Source organism: Octopus bimaculoides, chromosome 9 (genome assembly GCF_046866305.1).
Source record: "Octopus bimaculoides isolate indiv1 chromosome 9, ASM4686630v1, whole genome shotgun sequence".
In the NCBI taxonomy this organism is placed as follows: Eukaryota; Metazoa; Mollusca; class Cephalopoda; order Octopoda; family Octopodidae; genus Octopus; species Octopus bimaculoides.
Window position 1 is genome coordinate 55,682,401 of NC_142936.1, and position 25,000 is coordinate 55,707,400.

Consider the following 25,000-nt stretch of genomic DNA (forward strand, 5'->3'; position numbering starts at 1 on the left):
CATGAGAAATTCCGATTTGTTCCGCCGTGAAATAGATATTAAACTTGCCGCGCGAGCCACTTTAGTAGATATTATTGGTGGATTATGGAGTAGATTACATAGGGATAAGGGCTTTGATATTGCAGTGGGGTCATATGACTCTGCACCGGTCACTTTTGCTCATTTGCTCAGTTGCTCATTTGTTTCTATATACTTATATGTATATAGAATACATATATGAATACAACCTTGTCTATGCAGTTACCAGCTTTTTCCAATCTCTATAATCTTCTTTTAATCTGTATAACTCATACATGTGTGTGTATTCATCAATTACAAGTGAATAAATAGACATACTTGAATATTTACTGGCTAATGTTAGCCGACTTTATATCCTCTACGTTTTCTTATTTGCCATATAAATCATAGGTAAATCACTCTTTTACCTACGCCCAGATATAATACTCAGTTGCGAGATTGCCATGTAATAACTAGCACTTGACTATGAAGAATTGGGTACACTACCAGCAGCATATTGAATAGGTACTATCCTTTAGTTAGTTTCTCAACCTCTAACTCACACAGAAAGATATATATATATATATATATATATATATATATATATATATATATATATATATATGAAAGAAGGTTTGAAAATGCACTTATTTTAAAGATATTTATTTACTTAACCGGTTTCACATTTTTAGAAAAAGATTATCAAAAAGTGAAACCGGTTAAGTAAATAAATATCTTTAAAATAAGTGCATTTTCAAACCTTCTTTCATATATATTTCCACCCGTACGGTATTCCACAACTTTACTTTATTATATATATATATATATATATATATATATATATATATATATATATATATGTGTGTGTGTGTGTGTGTGTGTGTGTGTGTGTGTGTGTGTGTGTGTGTGTGTGTGTGTGTGTAATTGTGTATCTATCTGTGTGCGTGTATACATACATACATACATACATATAACAATTTAGCTAGGTGTAAATCCACCTAAGGGACATTAAGTATTTTTGGCCGATTTTGTATGGTGACTGAAGGAGGACAAAATGAAGTACAGCATAACTTGGTCCATAGTAAGGCATGCGAAACCATACAATATAATTTCCACTGCATTCTAATAGTCACATTCATAATATTTAGACTTGAATTAATGTTTTAACATAAATAGATACATGTGTGTATGAATTGTATATGTAATCAAATTGTAAATACACACACACACACACACACACACACACACACACACACACACACACACACACACACACACACACACACACACATATATATATATATATATATATATATATATATATATATATATTTACAATTTGAATACATATAGTTCAATTGCAGCTATTATTAATTATTATTGTTATTATTGTTGTTGTTGTTGTTGTTATTATTATTATTATTATTATTATTATTATTATTATTATTATTATTATTATTTATTATTACTGGTAGATTGGTTGGCATGCCGGGCAAAATACTTAGTGGCATTTCATCACCTACAGGTGAAACTCAGAGCAGGAAAAGACTGACTCGGCTGAAATAATATATATTATCCATCTCTACTGTGGTATTGAATACTCTCTATCCAACAACTTACACTAGAAATATATGTGTGTGTGTCTACGTGAGTATCAGCGAAACGTCTTTAAGAAAGTACGTTTGGTATTGAGAGAGAAAGAAAATTACAAATATAAATATACACTCAGCAATCACAGATTGCGCGATTCCTTAAGTAAACGATTCGAGGACATTTTTTCCTTGAATAATGAAAAAATAATACAATATAATTACGCAACAAATATGTTTACACCATAGAAGAAATAATACCACGTTGAACACATCATAATAAATAAATGCTTTAAAAGTGGTTTGAATTGCAAACAAGGTAAATATCTTAGGATGTAGAAGTAGTGGTAATGAAAATGACAGCAACTTAATAGCAATTTAGATTAGCAAAGAAAAAACAAAGTTACCATGAGTTAGCCAGAGAAAAGGAATTGGATTTAGAGACACCAGATACAATAGAATAACAAAAGTTATCACATTAAAAATGTATTTATTCTGTTGTACCCAGTGTGACATTATTTATTCTGTTGAGCAAACATGTGTTATCGTAATTATGTGTTTTTTTTCTGTTGTGCAAGGAGGGTATGTCCCTGAACGATCTACTTAAGGATTCGCGCATCAGTTGTATAATAAATTTTGTGAATCTGTATATAATATCGAAATCGAGCAATACTAGTAAAGAAGACCCGACGGATTAATCAATGAAAAGAGTCAACATATAAATATTAAAATGTACAAAACCCAATCAAAATACTACTAAGTAATTAGCCAATGGAAACAAGAGAGACTCAGAGAAAAACTTACACCGCTACACAAGATAAGACACCAGTTTTCTATACCAACAATATGTCACACGGGGACATGAAATACGACTCGAAAGAAAATATTTCAATTTAAGTAATATATTTGTGTGTATATGCGTTTGTAGTCATATATACTCTTTTACTCTTTTACTTGTTTCAGTCATTTGACTGCAGCCATGCTTTTAGTCGAGCAAATCGACCCCAGGACTTATTTTTTGGAAGCCTAGTACTTATTCTATCGGTCTCTTTTGCCGAACCGCTAAGTTACGGGGACGTAAACACACCACTATCGGTTGTCAAGCGATGTTGGGTGGACAAACACAGACACACAAACACATACATATATATACATATATACGACAAGCTTCTTTCAGTTTCCGTCTACCAAATCCACTCACAAGGCTTTGGTCGGGCCGAGGCTATAGTAGAAGACACTTGCCAAAGGTGCCACGCAGTGGGACTGAACCCAGAACCATGTGGTTGGTAAGCAATATACATATATATAATACATACATATAAGTATATATATATATATATGTGTATAAATATGTATATATATGCATGTGAAATTATGCTACAATTAAAAATATGCACCGGTTCTATTTCACTTCTTTATAATTTATTTACCAATTGGTTAAATAACTATTTAAATAATTGATCGTTGGATTAGTCGTTTGGTTGACCGAATTAAAGAGTGCGTTGATTTTTTTTTCAACGCACAAGTTTACATAAAAAAAGTCTTGCAAGCCAAAACCATAGAAGAATTTTCATTACTATTTTTTATAAACTGAATAGACTTTGACAAACTTATGTCTAGTAATCTTCCAGGATTTGCTGTGAAGCGTATATAGATTTCAGAAAGTGAATAAGTGCAGTTACTTTTGCACAATAGGCTCTTGATATAATGGAAATTTACAAGATTAAGACAATTTCATCACAGGAAAACCTGGATGATATTATCTCTTTTACTCTTTTACTTGTTTCAGTAATTTGACTGCGACCATGCTGGGGCACCGCCTTTAGTCGAGCAAATCAACCCCGGGACTTATTCTTTGTAAGCCCAGTACTTATTCTATCGGTCTCCTTTGCCGAACTGCTAAGTGACGGGGACATAAACATACCAGCATCGGTTGTCAAGCAATGCTAGTGGGACAAACACAAACACACAAACACACACACACACATATATATACATATATACGACGGGCTTCTTTCAGTTTCCGTCTACCAAATCCATTCACAAGGCTTTGGTCGGCCCGAGGCTATAGTAGAAGATACTTGCCCAAGATGTCACGTAGTGGGACTGAACCCGGAACCATGTGGTTCGTAAGCGAGCTACTTACCACACAGCCACTCCTGCGCCTATGCATAATTTTACTACCAATATTTGCTATTTCTGTCGGTGAGTTGGCAGACTCGTTAGCACGCTGGGCAAAATACTTTGCCTATCATATCCTTTCGAGGTAAATGAAATAAGTACCTATTGGGTCGAAGTCAATTTATCCTCTCTCTCGAAATTGCTGGTCCTCTACCAAAATTTGAAAGCAATATTTATTACGTAAGAGGTAAATTTGTGTCTAACTAAAACTTAATTTAGTTCTTATTGAAAAACTTATATCATTCATTATTCTTGGTAAAATATATTTTTAGTAAATGAAAATGTTTAATAATATGTCTTCAATTTAAGATTGAATGGATAATTAAATCAAATATCTTACGATTGAAAAAAATACTCTCTATGAAAAATTATGCAATTAATTTTATTCTAATAATTTTCAACATTTTGTAATAAGAAGCTACTACTTAAAAAAAAAAAAGTTTTATTGGATAAAATACTAATGGATAAGCGTACTCAAAAATCTTTCTTTGTATTATTAATAACGAAATATAGGGCAGTTTGAGGAGTAATTAATGTACTGTAATCCTTTTACTTTGCCTGCTGGATAAATAATCATTTACTAAGTATTAGTTTTTAAATCAGAGGTAATATCTAAAATGATTGTTAAATGTAAATTTGTGTCAATTGCAACTTTTTGTAATTCTTTCCAAATATGGAGAATTCAGTAATGCTTTTTTCCAGCTGTGTGGTTAAGAAATTCGCTTTTCAGCCAAATGGTTTTGAGTTCAGTACCACTGTGAAGCACGATGGGCAATTGTTCTTAACGATATCTTCGAGCCAGCCAATGCCCTGTGACTATTTGGATGATGGCAAATGAGGAAACTCATCGTATATGCATGCTCACATATCACTTCGCCACACACATACACACAAACACACACACACACACACACACACACACACACACACACACACACACACACACACACACACACACACACACACATCTATGTGCATGTCTTCGTGATTGTATTTGTCCCTCCATCGCGTGACAACCGGTGTTGGTATATTTACATCTCCGTAATTTAGTGGTTCGATAAACGATGCTGATAGAATAAATACCAGACTTTTAACAAAAAAGTAGTGGGAGGCGATTCGTTCGACTAAACCCTTCAAAGTAGTGTCCCAACATGGCTGCAGTCGTATGCCTGAAACAAGTAAAAGACAAACAAAAGATATTAACCTTTACGTCTTACATGTTGTCGCCGCTTCCGCCGCCGCCGCCGCCGCTGCCGCCATTGTTGTCATGAATAGTATGCCTGTAGAGCATTCATGACACTGCAATGAAAGTCTTTCCGATTAAGCGCGAGTTCTCCAGCTGCCTTGCCACTCGTGTCCAACCAGCTCATGAAATTGTCCATCCATTGCATTTTCTGCCTGAAACTTCCTTCCATGATAATGTTTTCCGAACCTCTGCTTTTCCGAATATGACCATAATAGACGAGCTTTTGTTTTTTCACAGGGTTCTAGAGTAGCCGTTTTTCACCATCTTCTTGTAACACCCATTCGTTTATCTCACGATCCTTGTAAGTGACTCGTAACATTCTCCAATACACCCACATTTCAGATGCATTGATTTTGTTCTCTTCAAATTTCTTCAGAGTCCATCCTTCGCAACCATAAATGCTTATCGGCCAAATGAGTGCTCGCACGAACCTTATTTTTAATTTAATCGTGACACTTTTGCTGGTTCAGTTGTTATTAAGCTTTTCCCTAGACGTTCCTGCCATGACTAACCGTGACCTAATTTCTTTCTTACTTGTAACTGCATCTGAGATTTGGGCTCCAGCATACTTGTGCAATTCAACCTGTTCGAGCTTCTCACTATTCAGACTGATGTTAACGTTTACTTACTCTTTTCCTACTACGGTGACTTTTGTTTTATTATGATTTAGATAAAGGCTAAGCGCATTTGATACCTCCTCAATTCTATACATCATTTCTTGTAGTCTGGTTTCAGTCTTGGCAAGTAGAGCACTATCGTCTGCCTATCTTAGATTAGAAATATGCAAAACCATTTATTTTGATACCATCTTTTTCCTGTATTGGTTCTCGCATTATCCACTTATTGGATAATGAAGTATTTCGAAATACCAAGATTGGTCATGATGCGTCACATGTGGCTATAGTTTTCACAGTCAACGGCCTTTCTGTAGTCAATGTACCGAAGTAAAGTTGTAAGGTTGTGAGCTCTTGTGTTTTTTTCTAAAATGGTGTGGAATTTATTCACCAACTTCAGTTGAGAACGAGGAAATGGCTTAACTTTTCTGTGAAAAACTGCAGAACACAATGGACAAATCACCAAAGCAGGACATAGTAGTCACTATGGGAGACATCAATGCCAAAGTAGGACAAACACCTCTAATAAAAGAAGTTATTGGATGACATGGTGCGGGGATGGCAAACGGCAGAGGATGGAGACTTGCAGAATTCTGCCATGCAAACAAGATAATTTACTTGAAGATCTCCTAAGGGAATGACAAAAAATCAGATAGATTTCATTCTTGTTCAACACAGATGGAAATTAAACATCACAATCTGCAGAACATACTCCGGAGCCGACTGCGATTCTAACCACTATCATCTTATGGCTACATGGATCATGCGAATGAAAAACTTGAAAAAGAAACTTCCGCCCCTACAATATAATCTCGAAACCCTCAGAGAATAAACGGTAGCTATCATCAACAGATTTGAAACGTTACTCAATATGCAAGAAGGGAAGAGCCCAGATGATATGTGGTAATAGATGAAAACTGAAATTCTTGACTCTGCCGAAATACACTTGCCAAAAAAAAAAAAAAAGTATCAAAAAGCAAACAAAAAAAAAAGAAGGAGGAATGCAAGAATCTTGTGTTCCGACTCAGAAGAATATAAAAAGACCAAAAAAGTTAAACGAGAATATCAGAAAGATACAAACAATTACATAACCAATTTGTACGAAAATCAAGAACAAGTAACACGCAACGCAAGAACACGAAAGGTCTTTTCGAACAAGCGAAGGAACTCATAGACGAATACACTGAAAAGAGGGCAGGATCAAATCACAGAGAAAACAGACCTAACAGCAGTACAACAGGTAAACCAAAGACGGTTAGAGAACACCAAGAAATTGTATGAAATTGTCTTACATATAAGTTTAATACTTTTCAGTGTGGTTTGAATTGAGTTGGCGAATTTATTATCACACAGTATGTGTGTGTGTGTGTGTGTGTATGTGTGTGTGTGTGTGTGTGTGTGTGTGTGTGTGTGTGTGTGTGTGTGCAAAAGTTTCATAGATTCAGAAAACAAATTACAGTTGATGCAAATATATAATGAGTGATTATTTCAAATATAATTTTACATTTGAAAATAAGCAAGAGTTTACTATTTACGAAGTCAAATGGAAATTTAACATACAGTATATAAATACAGTACTTCACTTAAATATCGTTATTAATAGTTTGGTGGAAATATTAGTGCAGGAATATTCAGTGTTATATATCAACTTCAAACAAACCAGTTTTTTAAAATTATAATAAAGTGTTGGAAGACCACGGCTTTAAGGATAAAAGTAAGGACAAATAATTGTAACTCCACTTTTAGACATGGCTAAATTATAAATGCACAATTAGTCTATTTATTCCATTGTCTTAATGTAAATAGACATATTGCCAGTCATGTTCTTTCTTTTAGAGATTCCGAACAATCCTTTTGCTTTTCGTATTAACCTGGAACATTTTTGCCAAACTCCGCTCCATATTCTAGTTCATTATGTAATTGTAGATCTAGCTTTTCTGAGAATCACAATATCTTGAAATAGCATGCTATATCTCTGGACAGAAAATCTGTAGATATTTCTAAATGTCGACAAAAAAGAGTACTTTCCAGAGTCAGTTTCATTCGACTCACATGGAAAATAATGCCGGAGAAAAATAATAGTTTGCTCCCTTGCTAACGGAAGTTAATTATGTTTGAGTTGCTTTTCTTACGCTCTAGTAGCGTCTTGACATTCTTGCACGGCAGTGTCTTATGCAAAAATCCTGCAATCACTCCTATCTCTTGACCTGCTTCGGCCAACGGAAAACAATCTTACAAGTAACCAGTACATATTAACCTTTCAAGTAACATGCAACAAACGCTTCATCCATGATGAATATTATATTCAGTTGATGCCTACTTCAGAAACACCGAGTAATGGCCACTTGTATTAGCAACTGTCCACCTAAAGACATAAATCTGAGGTGATTCATTCTTGCCGTCGCAGCAAACGGTGAACGACTATTTCGAAAAAATAATTCCTGAGTAAATCAAAGGACTTATTTCCTTTTTAAGGAGAGTTAATCTTGACTATTTTTATTTCGTTCTGGTAGCAGCATTTTTACATTCTTGTAGCATTCTCCTAGCATAAGATACTCTGTAGTATTATACATACTAAAAGTCTGAAATTATTTCTACCACGTGATCTACCTCGTCCAAGGGTAAATCAAGTTTATCAATTATGAATAAGAACCCAACTGGAGAGTCGCATGTGATTTACACTTCATTAATGACTGATATATGACTGACTAACACGCCTATTTGTGTCAATGAAAAACACAATAGCAGATGCTTGAATCACCGAATATTCACCAAGGGCAGAGGCTCTCAACAATTTCTTACCAATGGACCCCTTTGGTACCTATTTTGCTTGGGTGAATCCTCAAACTCATTCGATGTTTAATAACAATCCCATATCATTTTTATAAATAAATTTATATGTATAGCAATTGTATACGACATTGTTAAAATATTTTGTATATTGTAGAAGTATAACCAACTTATTGCACATAAACTTTAGCAACAAAATCTATGGATCTCCAAGGGTCATGTGGACCCCAGTTGAGAACCATTGACCTAGACATGTACACACAAGCATACAAAAGCTAACAAGCGTATATATATATACGCGTGCATGGTACATATAAATATAAATAAGTAACAATTGATAGATAAGTGTCAATTAATTACAGCCGTTTCAAACGATTTTTTTAATTGATCAAGGAGTACATTATATCATTATAAAAAACCTTTTTCATCAGATGAATACGTAAATTTTACAATCAAGGACATCTAAAAACATTTTTTCATCCACGACACATACATATTTTGTGATTCCACGACCGTCGCTCACCTAACTTGGTGCCTTACCTTTACCGAAGAAAATTCTTTCTCATACATATTATGAAATAGAAAGAAAGAAGAGCTCAGCAGTACTGGTAAATTATCTTTTATCTTTTAACTTTTACTTGCTTCAATTACTTGATTGCGGCCATGCTGGGGCACTGCCTTGAAGAATTTTTAGTCGAATGAATCAACCCCAGTCTTTTATATTTTCTTTTTTTTTAGGCCTGCTACTTATTCTGTCGATCACTTTTGCCGAACTGCTAAGTTACGGGGACGTAAACACACCAGCACCGGTTGTCAAGTGGTGGTGAGGACAAACACAGTCACACACACACACACACACACATGTATATACGGAGAGATTCTTTCAGTTTCCATAAACCAATCTACTAAGAAGGCTTTGGTCGGCTATAGACTTTAGTAGAAGACACTTGGTCAAGGTACCACGCGGTGGGACTGAACTCGCAACCATCTTGTTGGAAAGCAAGCTTCTTACCATACAGCCATGTCTGCGCCTAGATTGCCAGACAAATCACTTTATTGTCCATGTGTTCTTAGTTTAAATCTCGCTCCTTTTATCTCACTGAAAATAAATAGCAGCCAAGAGATAGACCGATATAATAAAAGGTTTTCTTCCCTCAAATATGTGCCCTGGGGCCTAGGGCAGAAATTATTATTAATATAGCACGTCTTCTCGTCCTGTCTTCCACACTTCTAGTCATCATTAGTAAAGTACTTATATATCATTTGTTCGTCTGGGCTGTCTGGCGCCACAATAAGCCCGCCTCTTTTGTTGTTCGACGGTTACTTGTTTCAAAGATGAACAAAAAAATAAATAAATAAATAAAATAAGGCAAACAATCGTTCCAAATCGGTGAGTCGAAAGATTTAATCCTAACCACTGTGACTTTTACTGGAACAGTATATAATTGCCTTATAAGATGTCAAAGAAAAAATTAACAGTCACCTAATTACACTCCCAGTCCCATTCAGCTATCCATATTGCAATCATGCTGGAAGTTTCTTTGCAAGAATTGTCTGGCTAAATATTTTTTTTACATTTTCTCAAGCTTACCATTTTTTTTTTTAAAGGGAGAAGAAAATCGTTTTCTTTACCAGCGACGCCTTATTTAAAAAGACAATTACAAGCCTTGATTGTTACATGCCTATACATGTGTGTATATATGTGTGTATTCTGTATGTATATATATATGCATGAACGTACGTGAATATACATATATTTGTATACACGTATACATATATATAAATACATATACTTATATATGCATACACACATACGCATATATTTATGTGTGTGTGTTTGTATGCATGTGTGTATATGTATTAGTATCATAATATATTGCTTTAGGTGTTATTTAAATCATCCGTACGGTTGTAGTTTCTTCTGTGTTGTTGCTGTTGTTGTCACTTATTTGATATAGATGTTAGTTTCGTTAATATTATTATTGTCACTTTAAAGGCGGAGACCTGGCAGAATCGTTAGCACGCCGAGAAAAAAGTGCTTAACGGCGTTTCGTCGTCTTTACGTTCAGAGTTCAAATTCCACCGAGGGCTAGTTTGCCTTTCATCCCCTCTTGGGTTGATAAAATAAGTACCAGTTGAGTACTGGGGTCGATGTAATCGACATAACCTCATCCCACGAAATTGATAGCCTTATGCCTAAATTTGAAATCAGTATTACTATCGTTAGTTTAAAGACGACCAGCTGGCAGAATTGTTAGTACACTGGGCAAAATGCTTAGCGGCATTTCGTCTGTCATTTCATCCCGAGATCAAATTCGGCCGAGGTTGACTTTTCCAAAATTTGAAATCAAAATTTTTATTTCACTTGGAGTTAGTTGGTGCATTGGCAGAATCATTATATTGTCGAACAAAGTGCCAAAAAGGCATTACAGTAATTAGTTTCGGCTTTTTACCTTTTGAGTTCAAATCCCACCATAACTGTTTTGCCTTTTCATGCTTCCGAGATAAATAACATAAAGTGCTAGTTTAGGTAAATAATGAGGGTCTCGATATAATTTGCTTGAAACACCTAATCCTCATCAAATATTCCTTTGTTGCTGTGACAGTAATCGGTAAGTAGTTTTAAAAAAAGAGAGAGTTGAACAGCAGATCTTCAGAGAAGAAACCCGCTTCTTGTGCATGTGTTCCTATAGGACTTAAAAGTCAAAATCCTGTCGAATCTGGCCTTATTACTATGTTAGTTATGAATAGATTGTAAGAAACTCTAGGGACAGTTGACCAGCTGAAGATCTCCATATAATTTCTATATGATTTAAGAGTTTAAACCCTACAATTTGTGGCCTCATTGTTATGCCAGCTATGAGTAGGTTTTTAGAAATTCAAGCGAAGTGTTGAACAGAAAAAAGTCTTCCCACCTTAGTGCAATTTTTTCGACCCATTATTCCAATAGGACATAAGGATAAAAATTCCGCCAAATATGGTTTTCTTCCTGCCAATAATCAACATTATTTTCGCTTGGAAAGATTTCAGAAATTTTCAAAACGTTTTTTCTTTTAAAACCTGAATGGAAGAATTTATCACATACGTTCGTGATTAAAACTAGGAAGCCCTTACTTAAAGAAACTTAAGCAACCTCTTGTATCGTTAAGATTTATATTAGGCATATTCCTCATCGTATAATGTCAAGGAAACTCTACATGACAACTTGCTAGAAATAACAGCAGAGTTTCTCACAATAATTCCTAACACCTTTAAACAGTATCCCTAAAAACAACTGCTGGTTACGGTTAGAATGCATTTGATAAGAGGTCTGCTCAAATAAGATTTACCTTGGGTTAAACACCAACAATAAAAACAACTGATCTCTTGTTAATATTGGGTTCAAATTTTGACACAAAGCTAGCAATTTCGGGAGGGGAGATAAGTCGATTATATCGAGCTTTGTCTTCAATTAGTACTTATTTTCCCGTCCCCGAAAGGATGAAACGCAGAGCCGACTTCGGCAGAATCTGAACTCAGAATGTAAAACAGATGAAATGCCGGAAAGCATTTTGTCCGGCGTGCCAACTGTTCTACTATTCCCCGCCTTAATCTCCGGTAATATTGGCCACAATATCATATTTATGATTTCAATGAATAGTGAATAGGAACACAATTTACCAAAGGTGTGTTTTCAGGAACCAAGTAAAATTTACAGTATCTGGCTTTCATATCTTCACGAATATTTTGCTAAGTAATTGAAAAGAATGCTTGCAATCAAGTTCCGCTTTATTCTGTCAAACTTTCTAGAGCTACTCGTATTCTTATTTTGATTAAATCGACCTAACACCTCACTACAACCTGGTTTTGTAAACAACCAAAGAAGAATTAACAATAGAATGTAGAATGTTATTAGACAATGTGCCTGTAATTCCGAAGTTTCGCTAACAACAACTCATCAGACAGATTGATGACCAGTTACTGGTGAAACTCCAAACTCTGTATTTCGATCTAATAAAATACATACATTCTACTCCTGTATTGAACCCCTTTTTTAGTGAATGTTGCTGTTTTGTTATGTATTAATCTTTCAAAAATACTAACTTCAAATAATATATGATAGAAATATTGAAAATTGTCCTTTCTTATTTACAAAATGGTGTTTGTATGTTAATTAATGAGGAATCTCGGTAATGAGCGTTTAGGTAGAATTACTAAACATGTTCTAAATTTAATTAATATCAGATGAAAGTACCGTATAGTGCTGGGTCTCAAAGGGAGGAAAATGCTATTGCTTTGGTTTAATAAGAATGTTTCAGATTTAATCAGAAAAAGGAGGGTAGCTTTTATAACCTTTTACATGGACTCCTGGACTGCGATAAGTAAACATAGACAGAAGCAACAACTCAGACTGATACAGGTGGAAAAACCAGTGTACAAATGCTTGCAGCAGAGTAGACTCCGCTCAAGGCATTCAAAAGTCTAAATAGAGGTGATAAATTTGGCGATAAAGTCTACCATTTAGAATGAATACATTCCACTGACTTCTATTACATAGTTTTCTGTCAGAAAGTTTTTTTTTTTAAAGATCAGATGTTGCTTTAAGGACATCATAACCTCGGAACACTTTGGCTCAGCACAGTTAGCGAAAGCTTCAATTCAACGGTAATATTACCTGTGTAATATTTGCTTTATAGATGGGTGTGGCACGAACAACAGCAGTCACGCTTTCGATTTTGTGGGGAAAATAATAAAAGTTAAATTGTTTCAGAAGGAAAAAAAGAAAAACAGACACAAGATGCTAATGACTTCTAACATAAGCTCAAGGTCTCAAAATTTGGGTGTATGTATAATCGAATAAATCCACACTAGTACCCATTCTTTAGTATATAGGATCAGGAATGATCAATAGAAAAACCGATCACAAGAACATAACTCGACCTGAAAGTTTGTAATAGGAACTTGCTATCACCGGCTTACTGGTGGCGTGAAGGTGTGTAGGCTAGGGGTTAGGGTTGTTCGGCTGGTGATTATAAGGTCGTAGGTACAATTTCTGGACTGGGTGGTGTGATGTAACCTTCAGCTAGGTACTTCATTTCACGCGGTAGATATTGAGTATCAGTCAAGGTACTAGAGCAGTCCTTTCTTTAACTATGACGTGGTGGACATTCAACTAATCACGTGTAAGAGATTGAGAGAATATCTACGATGCTTGCAACGACATAGAGACCTAGAATAATTAGCGAAAGCACAGTACATGTTAACAAGCCATACTCGCTTGCGAGTGACGAATGGTTGTGCTGATCGGTGAGGAATGTTATATCATTTTTCTACTGTTCCTCAGAATCCAGTCACTGACACCCATTCGGAAGGTTTTGAGATAACGGTGTTTTCAAGGCAAATGTTATATAATTCAAGACTAAGGCTTTATCCACCGAAAAGATTTTTATCTTAGAAGTTTTAAAATATATACTGTTAATTACTTCATGTTTTTGAGATTTTCCTCCGAAGTGTTCCTCTTTAGTTAGCTCAAATGTAATTATGCAAACCGAGGAAGGATTGGTTCCTATATGTGCTCAAGCATACTAAAACAACACCTGTGGTGTGATAGATATGCGAATGCGAAACCTTATCCATTAAGTCCTTGACATGCCATACATATGATACTAGAATTGCCAAATGGAATATATCATTATATCAGCTGTGATAAGCATGCAGTTTTGCAGGGGGAAGTGAGAAGTAAAGTCAGTTTGATAAATGACTAGCTTATTGAAAGTTTACTTTATAAACATAATATAATTGTTAGAGTGTAGAATTACGTGATAAGAAGAGAAGTATGAGACAGAGGCATAATTGCGAGGTAAGCACAATATTATAAGAGTACAATTACAAAATGAGGGTAGAATTTCGAAGAAATTTCTAAGTAATGAGATGGGGAGGGAGATTATAATATGAAGGGTCATCAGAATGAAATATTAGTGTTAAGCTGAAATAAATATCAAATTTTAATTTGAAAATATGAAAGCATTATCCCTACATAACTACATATAATTACCAATGTATTTACAACAGTTATTTTGTTCGTGCTTCGTTTTCCTAGCTAGTTATCCACAAATATAGGGTTTGATCGCATTCATGTGAAATTTCGCAGCTTGTAATCTAGGACGTTAATGAGAAATTTGGGAAATATGTCATGAAAGTTGTTTCCCACTTCTCTTTTATGTTTTGGGACATTTGAAGAGGTATAGATGGGAGTAGCAGTACGATCAAGATACGAGGATAAACACAGATATTTTTGCTTGACGGATAATCAGTTTCATATATAAGCAAGCAGCATGATAGCAATGCAGTCATATAGACAGATAGGTAGATAGACAGGAAGACAGACGGACAAGTAGACTGAAAGACAGGTAAATAAAGGAAGACAGAGAGCCAAACAGACAGAGAGGCAAGGTAGCTAGAAAGACATGCAGAGGGTTGAAGACATATAGACAGGCAACCAGACAGCCAAACTGTCGAACAGACAGACAGCCAGATAAACAGACAACTATATAGATAGGCAGGCAAGCGGGCACGCATACGGACGTGTAGATAGGCAACCAATAAGACAAGCAACCGGAACAACAGGCGGATAAAAACCTAAAATCACAAGCAGATAACCAGCACTTATGCACACACTCACGCACGCACATACACACACATATACACATGCAAGCATACACACAGAGGTAGACAGATAAAGAAGCAGGCATGCAAATAGACAGATAGATACAACTCACACATATAACGAGGTATAATTAAGAAAGATTATACAAAATTATAGATAAGAGAAATATCACAAGTGGTATGAATTTGGATAAAGTAAATGGCAACATACTTAATGGCATACACCTAACACACACACACACACACACACACACACACACACACACACACACACACACACACACACACACACACACACACACACACACACACACACACACACACACATAGATATACGAAATAAAAATTTTCCATTTTAGAAGTAGAAAGTAAACAGTTAACCTTTCGGCAATTGTTTGCGCCTCCCTCATTCCAAAAAGGGAGAAGCTTTCGTGAAGTTAATTAATCACTCAAAGCTAATTTAAATACTTATAAAAAGAAGAAAAAATATGATCTTTGTTTTCAGGCAAGGGAGAACTGTAGATGTGTAAACATGTTTTGGTATATCAGTTCTCATGAGTATAGTATAGTCTACTTGAGCATGTTTGATCAATTCATAAAAAAAATTCGTATAGACAAGTGTTAAGAATAATTTTTAGCTCCTCAGGATGTAAATTAAATATTTATTTCTTTATTGCCCACAAGGGGCTAAACATAGAGGGGACAAACAAATACAGACAAAGGAATTAAGTCGATTACATTGACCCCAGTGCGTAACTGGTACTTATTTAATCGACCCCGAAAGGATGAAAGGTAAAGTCGACCTCGGCGAAATTTGAACTCAGAACGTAGCGGCAGACGAAATACCGCTAAGCATTTCGCCTGGCATGCTAACGAATCTGCCAGCTCGCCGCCCTGTGTAAATTAAATATTGACGGGTTAATTTTTAATTACTTGAAGTTATCTCCCCCTTTACTTGAGAGTTGCTAATTGTTACTGCAAGGTTATTATTTTCTTTTATTTTCCATACAACTGTAAAGTTTCTGTTAATTGATACTTGTCTGTATGTATAGATATGCGCGCGCACACATATACACACACACACACGCACGCACGCGCGCGCGCGCGCACACACACAATTTAATGTACGCAGAATCTAAATAAGGGCTACTGATAGTTTCATGCCATGGAGACACATAATTCGGCAGATTTATACAACATACTTCGTATTTCCAAGTACAGTTTCAGGCTTAATGTACATGGTCAGTCCTGTTTAAATACCAAGATACAAGTCCATGAGAAAAACCGAGAAAAAAACGAGAAGTAAGTTGATACAAAAAGTGTATTATGTATGTATGTATGTATGTATGTCATTATTCAGTTTATTTCAAGATTTCTTGCCAATAGAGAAAGAGTTGTTTTCTAAACTAGATTCAAGACTACTTCATTAGAATTTGAACATTAACAACAGGGTATTTTGTTTGTATGTATGCATGTATGCATGTATGTATATGTGCAGATTTGTATGTTTTGCTTTACATGCTCATATATATTTAATTGATACATTTCTGGAAAGTTTTACACATTTTCTACGGTTCCAGTGATGGATTGGATCTATAATCTTCGAATTAGCTTTCTCCTTTCTCGTTTTGAAAAGCCTAATTTCTCAAGGTTGATATTTAGGCAGTGTGTTACATATCCCAGGGCGCCAATAATTACAAGTATAAACCTGAACTTGTAATCTGGATAGAGTAACTGCAGATTCTTCAATAGTCCGGCGTAGGTGTTCTCTTTTTCACTGATCTTCAGCTTTATGTTAACATCCGCTAGGCAGCTAATTTCCACAACTGTGCAGGATTTGTCTTTATCCCAAATCCTTAAATCAGGTCTGTTGTGCTTACATTTTATTGGAGTCTTCACTGGAACATTCCACCAGTACTCCTTGTTTATCATGAGTGACTATGGCTTCTACCATACTGTGAGATCTTATTTCTTTGCCCTTGGGGTTATCCTTCCGACGGATTTCATTACAGAGAGTCCTCGCTACAACATAAGTCTCATCGGTAGATAATACCATGATGCCATTTTCGGACAACTGCTTATGATGTGGGTGTATGTATGTATGTGTGTATGCATGTATGTATGTATGTATGTATGTATGTATGTATGTCTCTTCTATTTTTTAATTATGCCCATACATGGTCTTTTTTTTTTGTACGCTGAGTGCTTTCCACCCAAGTCTTCTCTGAGGTAAGAGAGCCCAGCTATTTTGGGGCTGTATAGATCATCAGGAAGAGAGTGTTTCGCAAGGAGTTCACTGGCAACTCGTACAAAGCTGCTCCCTTCACTTTTCAGGACTGCATTAATATATGTGTTTTTGCTGCTGTTGTTTAGCAGGTGCTGCCTGAGTGATACCATACGGCATTCAAAGTCCGTCTGCACTGATCTCAGGCCTCTACCACCTTCATTTCTTCTTAGGTTGAGCCTGTCAGCATCACTGTTTCTGTGGAAGTTCCCAGTTGTTGTCGAGATTTTGCGGGTTTTGATATCTATGGAGTGGATTTCCTCTACAAACCAATTAAGCATTCCAAATGTTGGGATCAGTACTGGTACTGCAAATGCATTGTGGGATAATGTTTTGTTGTAAGAGGACAGTTCTGACTGCCATATTTTTCTAAGTCTGGTGTAATGTTCTTGGGTCACTTTATCTTTATTCACGGTGCCTTCATACGATACATTTTCGTCTATGCCTAGGTAACATTGTTTGTGTGGGATGGGGGAAGATAGACAGACAGTTGATGCACAGGTTTTGGGTTTGGAGGACTGACTTTCCTCGTTCTATAACCAAATATGAACATTTTTTTGGCCAGATTCCATGCCTATATCAGCTGAAAATGTTATCAATTCCAGTTGTTTTTGGCATTGTTAACACGTTTAGCATAAATCTTCAGGTCGTTACGAAGAAATTATGAGTTACATTGATATTTCTGGTAGTTGAAGATCCTAACATGTAACAATAATGGAGTCAGTGCCAAAATGTAAAGAAATACAGAAAGACTATCTCCCTGGAATATTCCCTTTGTAATGCCTATACTATTAGAAACAATTATTCTGTTCTCGGTTGTAAGGGTAAGAATAGCTGTCCATGTCTTTGTGAGTCTCTCTATAGCAGCAAATAAGGTAGTAGGTACCTTTGCCAGATGTAGGCACTTCAACAGCCATTAACGAGGGATAGGGTCGAATGCCTTCTTATAGTCAAGCCGTATTGTCACAAGGTTTCTGCATTGTTTTCTTACTTCAGACAGTACAGCTGTGTTTATTAAAAGTTGTTCGGCGCATCCCCATACTCCCTTCTTTCCACCAGCCTGTTCATCAGTCATAATGTTGTTCGACTCACAATAGCCCTGGAGGAATTGGTTGAGGCAACTTGTGTACAGTTTATACATAATGTTTTAAGCAAGCAATGGGCCTGTCATTTCGGTGATTTCATTTTTGGCAACAAGATTTGTCCTTGCTGTAGCAAGCCAATGTGGTATATCAGTCTGACCTTCCATAGTCGTTTTGAACATACATATCAATTGGTTTCAATAAAATATCAGCTTCTTGTATCAATATCCAGCTATTAGGTCCCTTCTAAGTGCCTTCCCATTCTGCAGTTTGCCTACTGCTATAGCGAAGGTTTCTGCATCAATTTTGTATGTTATAATGTTAGTGTTGGTACAGTATTCTCTCTCAATTGTATTTAACCAGGTTGAAATCCATCTTTTTGTTCCAAATTTTTTAACAGAATGATTGTAGATCTTCTTGGGAGGGACCTTTCTTAATGGTAATATTTTCCTTCCTCATCTCTCTGTATAATACTTGTAGGTTGGAAGCAAACTTACGATTGATACTCAAAAATTCGCTTGCGATAGCAGAGTTTCTCGCTCATCGTCCTGAGTTCATTTTTTTAAGTGATTAGCTTTCCCTCAAGTGCTCGGTGTGAAGAGTTGCCATAAAGTTTCATTAATTTTCGTCTAAGGTAGAGTTGGTGAGGTGTAAACGCATTTTTCTCCTTACATTTTATTGTTGTAGTTAACCATCCAATATGGCGGCGCAAGTTGTTGTTTTCGTCAAATTTCGTTTTTCATCTAGTTTGTTTCCGTTCAGTAATTTCGTTATTTTGTTCACTGTAGATTTTTCCTAGGTGTATTTTGAGAGTAATAGCGGCTGTGTATAGAAGAGTATTAATATTTCAGTAATTAATATCACATGATTCCATGAGCTCCCCAGCAACATCGTTGATAGCCTTAAACATTAAATCGGTTGAATTTTTCTCTCACTCGTGTTGGGAATAGTCTGTTGCTCAACGAAAGCTTCGAGAAAGTAGCAAAAGTCTAAAATGTTTGAATTGGTTGTATTCCGCAGTTTCGCTGCTGAGTCAGCTAAATTTGGAGACACACTCGAATTTAGCGATGGCGGGAGTGGTAGTTTGTTTAAAATTCTTTCACGCCGCCCCTGGCAGATTTTGACCCATTTTCAGTGTTTTGGGAAGATCGAGGACCAGTCGATTTTTTTTTCTAATCAAAAGATGCTTGCTGTCAGAGCTGTTTCGCCATGAACGTATTTAAGTTCGGATAAGCTTCCTCCTAGTATTGTTTTAACTGCTTCATGTATCCGATTGAAAGGTTATCTTGGGCTCTTTCATAGCACCGAAGTAAATCTCGGTTTAGTTGTTGAGTCCAAGTAAAATGAGAAGAGTACTTACGTCTTCTTAAATGACTTACTGGTGAATTAGTCCTGTTATTCGGTGGTGACGTTGTTAGTTTCATCTGTGGTGGTGTTAGTTTCAGCCATAATCGTGTTAGCAAGATTCCACGTGGTGTAGATATATATTTTAAAATCTGTTCAGGATAGTGCTACGGTGGCGAGCAAAAGGTGTTTCTCTTATTAATTGTTGGAGAAATAAACCCGTTATTGATTTATGCTGGAGAAGTTAGCATATTTCTAGAGGAAGGCGTTCAAAATGGAGTTTTTAAACAGTCCTCTACACCTGCACGTCCGATGTTGATGGCACCATCATGTATGTATGTATGTATGTATGTATGTATGTATGTATGTATGTATGTATGTATAGGGGAGCTGACAAGATCCTTACCACGCCAGAAAAAAAATGCTAAGTGGCATTTCTTCCAGTTTTACGCTCTGAGTTCAATCTCTGCCTTGATCGATTTTACCTTTGAAAACTGGGGTCGATTACATCAACTTATTTGTGCCGCTAAAATCGCTGGTCTTTTGCCAAAGCGTGGCTCTGTGGTAAGAAGCTTGCTTCCCAACCACATGGTTCCGGGTTCAGTCCCATTGCGTGGCACCTTGGGAAAGTGTCTTCTACTATAGCCTCGGGCTGACCAAGCCTTGTGAAAGGATCTGCTAGAATTGGTAGAAATGCTTCTTGTCCATATGTAGATTCCGATAGGAATACATATTTTGTTATTACAAGTAGTTAGTAGAATATGAACTCCTACCGGAACCTACATATTATGGACAAGAAGCATTTCTACCCATTCTACACAACACTTTCCTTGAATAATGAAACTGCAACTGTAACATCCTACACATATTTTTACTTTTATTTGTATTCTCTTATTTCCTTTTATACTTCCTATATCAATCTTTTTTTCCAAAATAACTCCTTATATTGAACTCTACTATTTCCCTCTAATTAACTCTCTAATATCGTCTCTGATGAAGGAATATCCCTAATATCCCTAATATCCCAGAAACAGCTGTAAAACTATCTCTTTATAAATTTCCTATAAATTCCACACAGCCTTGGTTTAGTTGTCTCATTTTATTTAACACACACACACACACACATACGCGCGTGCGCACACACACACACACACATATACGCATGGTGGACCACTGAACTCTACACTTTTGTATCATTCTCTCTTTGTTTATTTCCTCTTATTCCTTTCTGTTGGGGCGCGTAGACATTTTCCTTTTTCCCGAGCGTCAAACTAATACACTTGCTTGTTCATACACCTGTCTTCGTCTTTTATTTTGCTATACATTTCAACTATATATATATATATATATATATATATATATATATATATATATATATATATATATAGACACAGATAGAGAGAGGGAATGAGGAAAGAAAGGTAAAAGAGAAGAATAACGGAATAACACAAAATAAACAATAAAGTGGACTGAGATGTTTTTAGTGGTAAATATAGGCATGTATATAAATGATAGAATTTTGGTAAAAGGTAAGACCTGTTACTTTATAATCGGGTCTTGCGAATCCTTTGACTCTATAACTGCGACTTTATAACTGGCTCTGACCGGTTTATTGCTGATCATTAATATAAATCTACTTTATTAATTGATTCAAACCGAAAGCTAAATTCCAAGATATCATGAGATATTGACATGTATTATGTTAGTGCTCTGAAAACAGCTACCATAAGAAGAATAGGCGTGAAATCAATATTGGCCGGGGTTATAAATCTTAAAACTAAATTATTGCTATGATGAAAATGTCTGAAACTTGTTTTTAACGACCACATCAAACATTGTCAACACTTATTATTTGTAAATAAATAAATGTATAAACAAATAGAATAAATAGATAAATAATGATACAATTAGACGAAAGAGGAATTTTCAGTGCCCTACAGAAATAGATGTCTTATCACTACTCAAGAGAGTTCAACTTATGATTAATAAGATTACTCTAATATTAACATCACACGTATTACCGATTGTATTATTAGCTGATTAGCTACATACACAGCAGCGTATATATATATATATATATATATATATATATATATATATATATATATATATATATATATATATTTGCATATATATAGGTACACGCATACACACATATATATATATGTATATGTATATGTATATGTATATGTATATGTATATGTATATATATATATATATATATATATATATATATATATATATATATATATATATATATATATATATATATATATATATATATATATATATATATATATATAATATATATATGTCTGTATATATTCTGTCAGGTACGAGATGATAAGATATTTGATTGGCCTTAGGGTTTAACTTGTCTGAAACAAGACGAGTCTGCTGATCTGACTTACGTATCTTTTAGATAAAAACTTTGTTGCGCTCACCTACACCGAAAGCTTCGGGCAACCACGGAAAATATACATCGTAGAGAAACCATATCATCACCACTTTTCTTGCAGAATAATCAAATGTCATGATCGATGTAATAGCGTTAGATGTGACAAGTATTATGTATGTATGCATGTATATATATATATATATATATATATATATATATATATATATATATATATATATATGTGTGTGTGTGTGTGTGTGTGTGTGTGTAAATGGCACTCCGTCGGTGACGACGACGAGAGTTCCGGTTGATCCGATCAGCGGAACAGCCTGCTCGTAAAATTAACGTGCAACTGGCTGAGTATTCTTCAAACAGGCATACCCTTAACGTAGTTCTCAGGAAGATTCAGCGTGACACAGAGTGTGACAAGGCTGACCCTTTGAAATACAGGTACTACTCATTTTTGCCAGCTGAGTGGACTGGAGCAACGTGGAATAAAGTGTCTTGCTCAAATACACAACGCGTCACTGGAAATTGAACTCGCAACCTTACGATCGTGAGCCGAATACACTAAGCCATGTGCCTCCCCCCCCCCACACGCACACACACGCACAGCAATGCGCCTTATATATATATATATATATATATATATATATATATATATATATATATATATATATATATATATATATAGGACGCATGGCTCAGTGTTTAGAGTGTCGGGTTCACAGTCATGAGGTAGTGAGTCCGATTCTCGGACCGGGCTGTGTTGTGTTCTTGAGCAAGACACTTTATTTCATGTTACTTCAGCTCACTCAGCTGTAGAAATGAGTTGTGACGTAACTGGTGCCAAGCTGTATCGGCCTTTGCCTTTGAATTCCCCTTGGATAACATCGATGGCTCGGAGAGGGGAGGCTGGCATAAATGGGCAGCCGCTGGTCTTCCATAAACAACCTTGCCCGGAACTGTACCTCGAAGGGAACTTTCTAGTTGTAATTCAATGGTCATTCATGACCCAAGGGTGCCCTTACCCTGCATACAACGCCCCCCTCCCCACATATATATATATAAGCATAAGATATAACTGTAAAACGGGTTCATTATGCGCTTGAAACTAGTGTAGTTCCACTGCTAATTACCTTGAGTAAAGCAGGTACGAATCATAATACTTTCTTTTATGACAATATTTGCAATTTTTTTTTATTTTGACTCTATGTGCGTATTTCAAATCTTGCTGTGGACGACTTTAAATTTCATCTTTCCGGGATCATCTTCGAGTTTCCTTCTTCCTGGATCGATAAAATATGTAGCAGTTAAATATCAGTGAGTGCTTGGACTGTCGATAAATCATCCGTTGGCTTGTGTTAGGAATCAATATAACAGTGTTAGGCTGTAACAATGATTTTCGATGTTTCTGAAGTAAAAGTCGCTAATGATTATATGATAACATTATTGCCTCTACTGCTGCTGTTACTGCTGCTGCTACTGCTGCTGCTACTGCTGCTGCTACTGCTGCTGCTGCTGCTGCTGTTATTGTTGTTACTAATGGCGATGTTTAATCCCAGAGCAGTTTGGTCGAGCACATTGTCGACAGAATGTCGAGGCGCGAACTATCTTCCGAGTCATATCACAACGTCTCAGTTCAACCGATGATTATACTTCACATTCCTTGCTCTCCCCTTCACTTTCTCTATCTCTGTTCTGTCTCTGTCTGTCTATCTATCTGTCCCTCTCTCTCTCTCTCTCTCTCTCTCTCTCTCTCTCTCTCTCTTTCTCTCTCTCTCTCTCTCTCTCTCTCTCTCTTTCTCCCTTTCTCTCTCTCGCTCTCGCTCTCTCTACTATCAGTCTATTCTGTACACCTGTAGATTTCTGTTATAGTCACACTGCAATTGAGAAACAGATTCGGTCAGAGCAAAATGGTTGTGGTAACTCTGCATTTATAGCTGATACTACGGAACCCAGCGCAATGTTTAGGGATAGTTATGTTAAAGTCATTGCAGCTATTTCTGTGCGTATATAATTCTTTACATTTCTCGAAGCTGCATGCTTATAGGATACTGCTGTGATTGTGCCTTGAGGATGTTGTATGTACAAGGTTTGATTAATAAGTATCCGGACTGTTGCCATAGTGAAATTGCTTGGTACAGATTGACCTTCCATCCAGCTATGTATGCATGCACACTAAGTCTTATCTTTCTAGCACACTTCCCCTGTTTACAGCAATGCTTCGAAGAGCAGCGTGTAGCGTTTGATCGTCACATTGACCATGACAGAGAAAGTTTTCATGGCGATACCCACTCAGAGGCCTGCGCAAAGTTGCAGAAAGAGTATGGAGAGGAGTGTACGAACCGCACACAAATGTACGAGTGGTTCAGACGTTTCCAAAATGGCCGAAAAAATGTCGATATTGACGAACGTTTTGGGAGACCCGCAAACAGTAGAAATGAGAAAACATCGCAGATGTGCGTGCATCTGTGTGGGAAAATCGTCGAATCACCATCCGGGGGTTATCAAAGGATATGCTGATTAGCTACGGTTCAGTTCAGTCTATTAGCACTGGCGATTTGGGTATGAGAGGCGTGTCTGCCAAGTTTGTGCCAAAACTGCTTTCAGCTGACCAAAAAGACACTCGGGTTTCAGTTGTACAACTATTTTTATGTAATACTCTCAACAAAGCAACAAGGAACTCTTTCCAAGAATTTAATGTTTATATTTTTGCAAAAGACTTTGTAAACTCATCGTTTCTGGGAACTCGACGCTCTGTAAATGTAGAGAAAATAAACGAGTCATTCGCTCTGCACATGTAAAGATCTAAGACTAAAGCCTCATA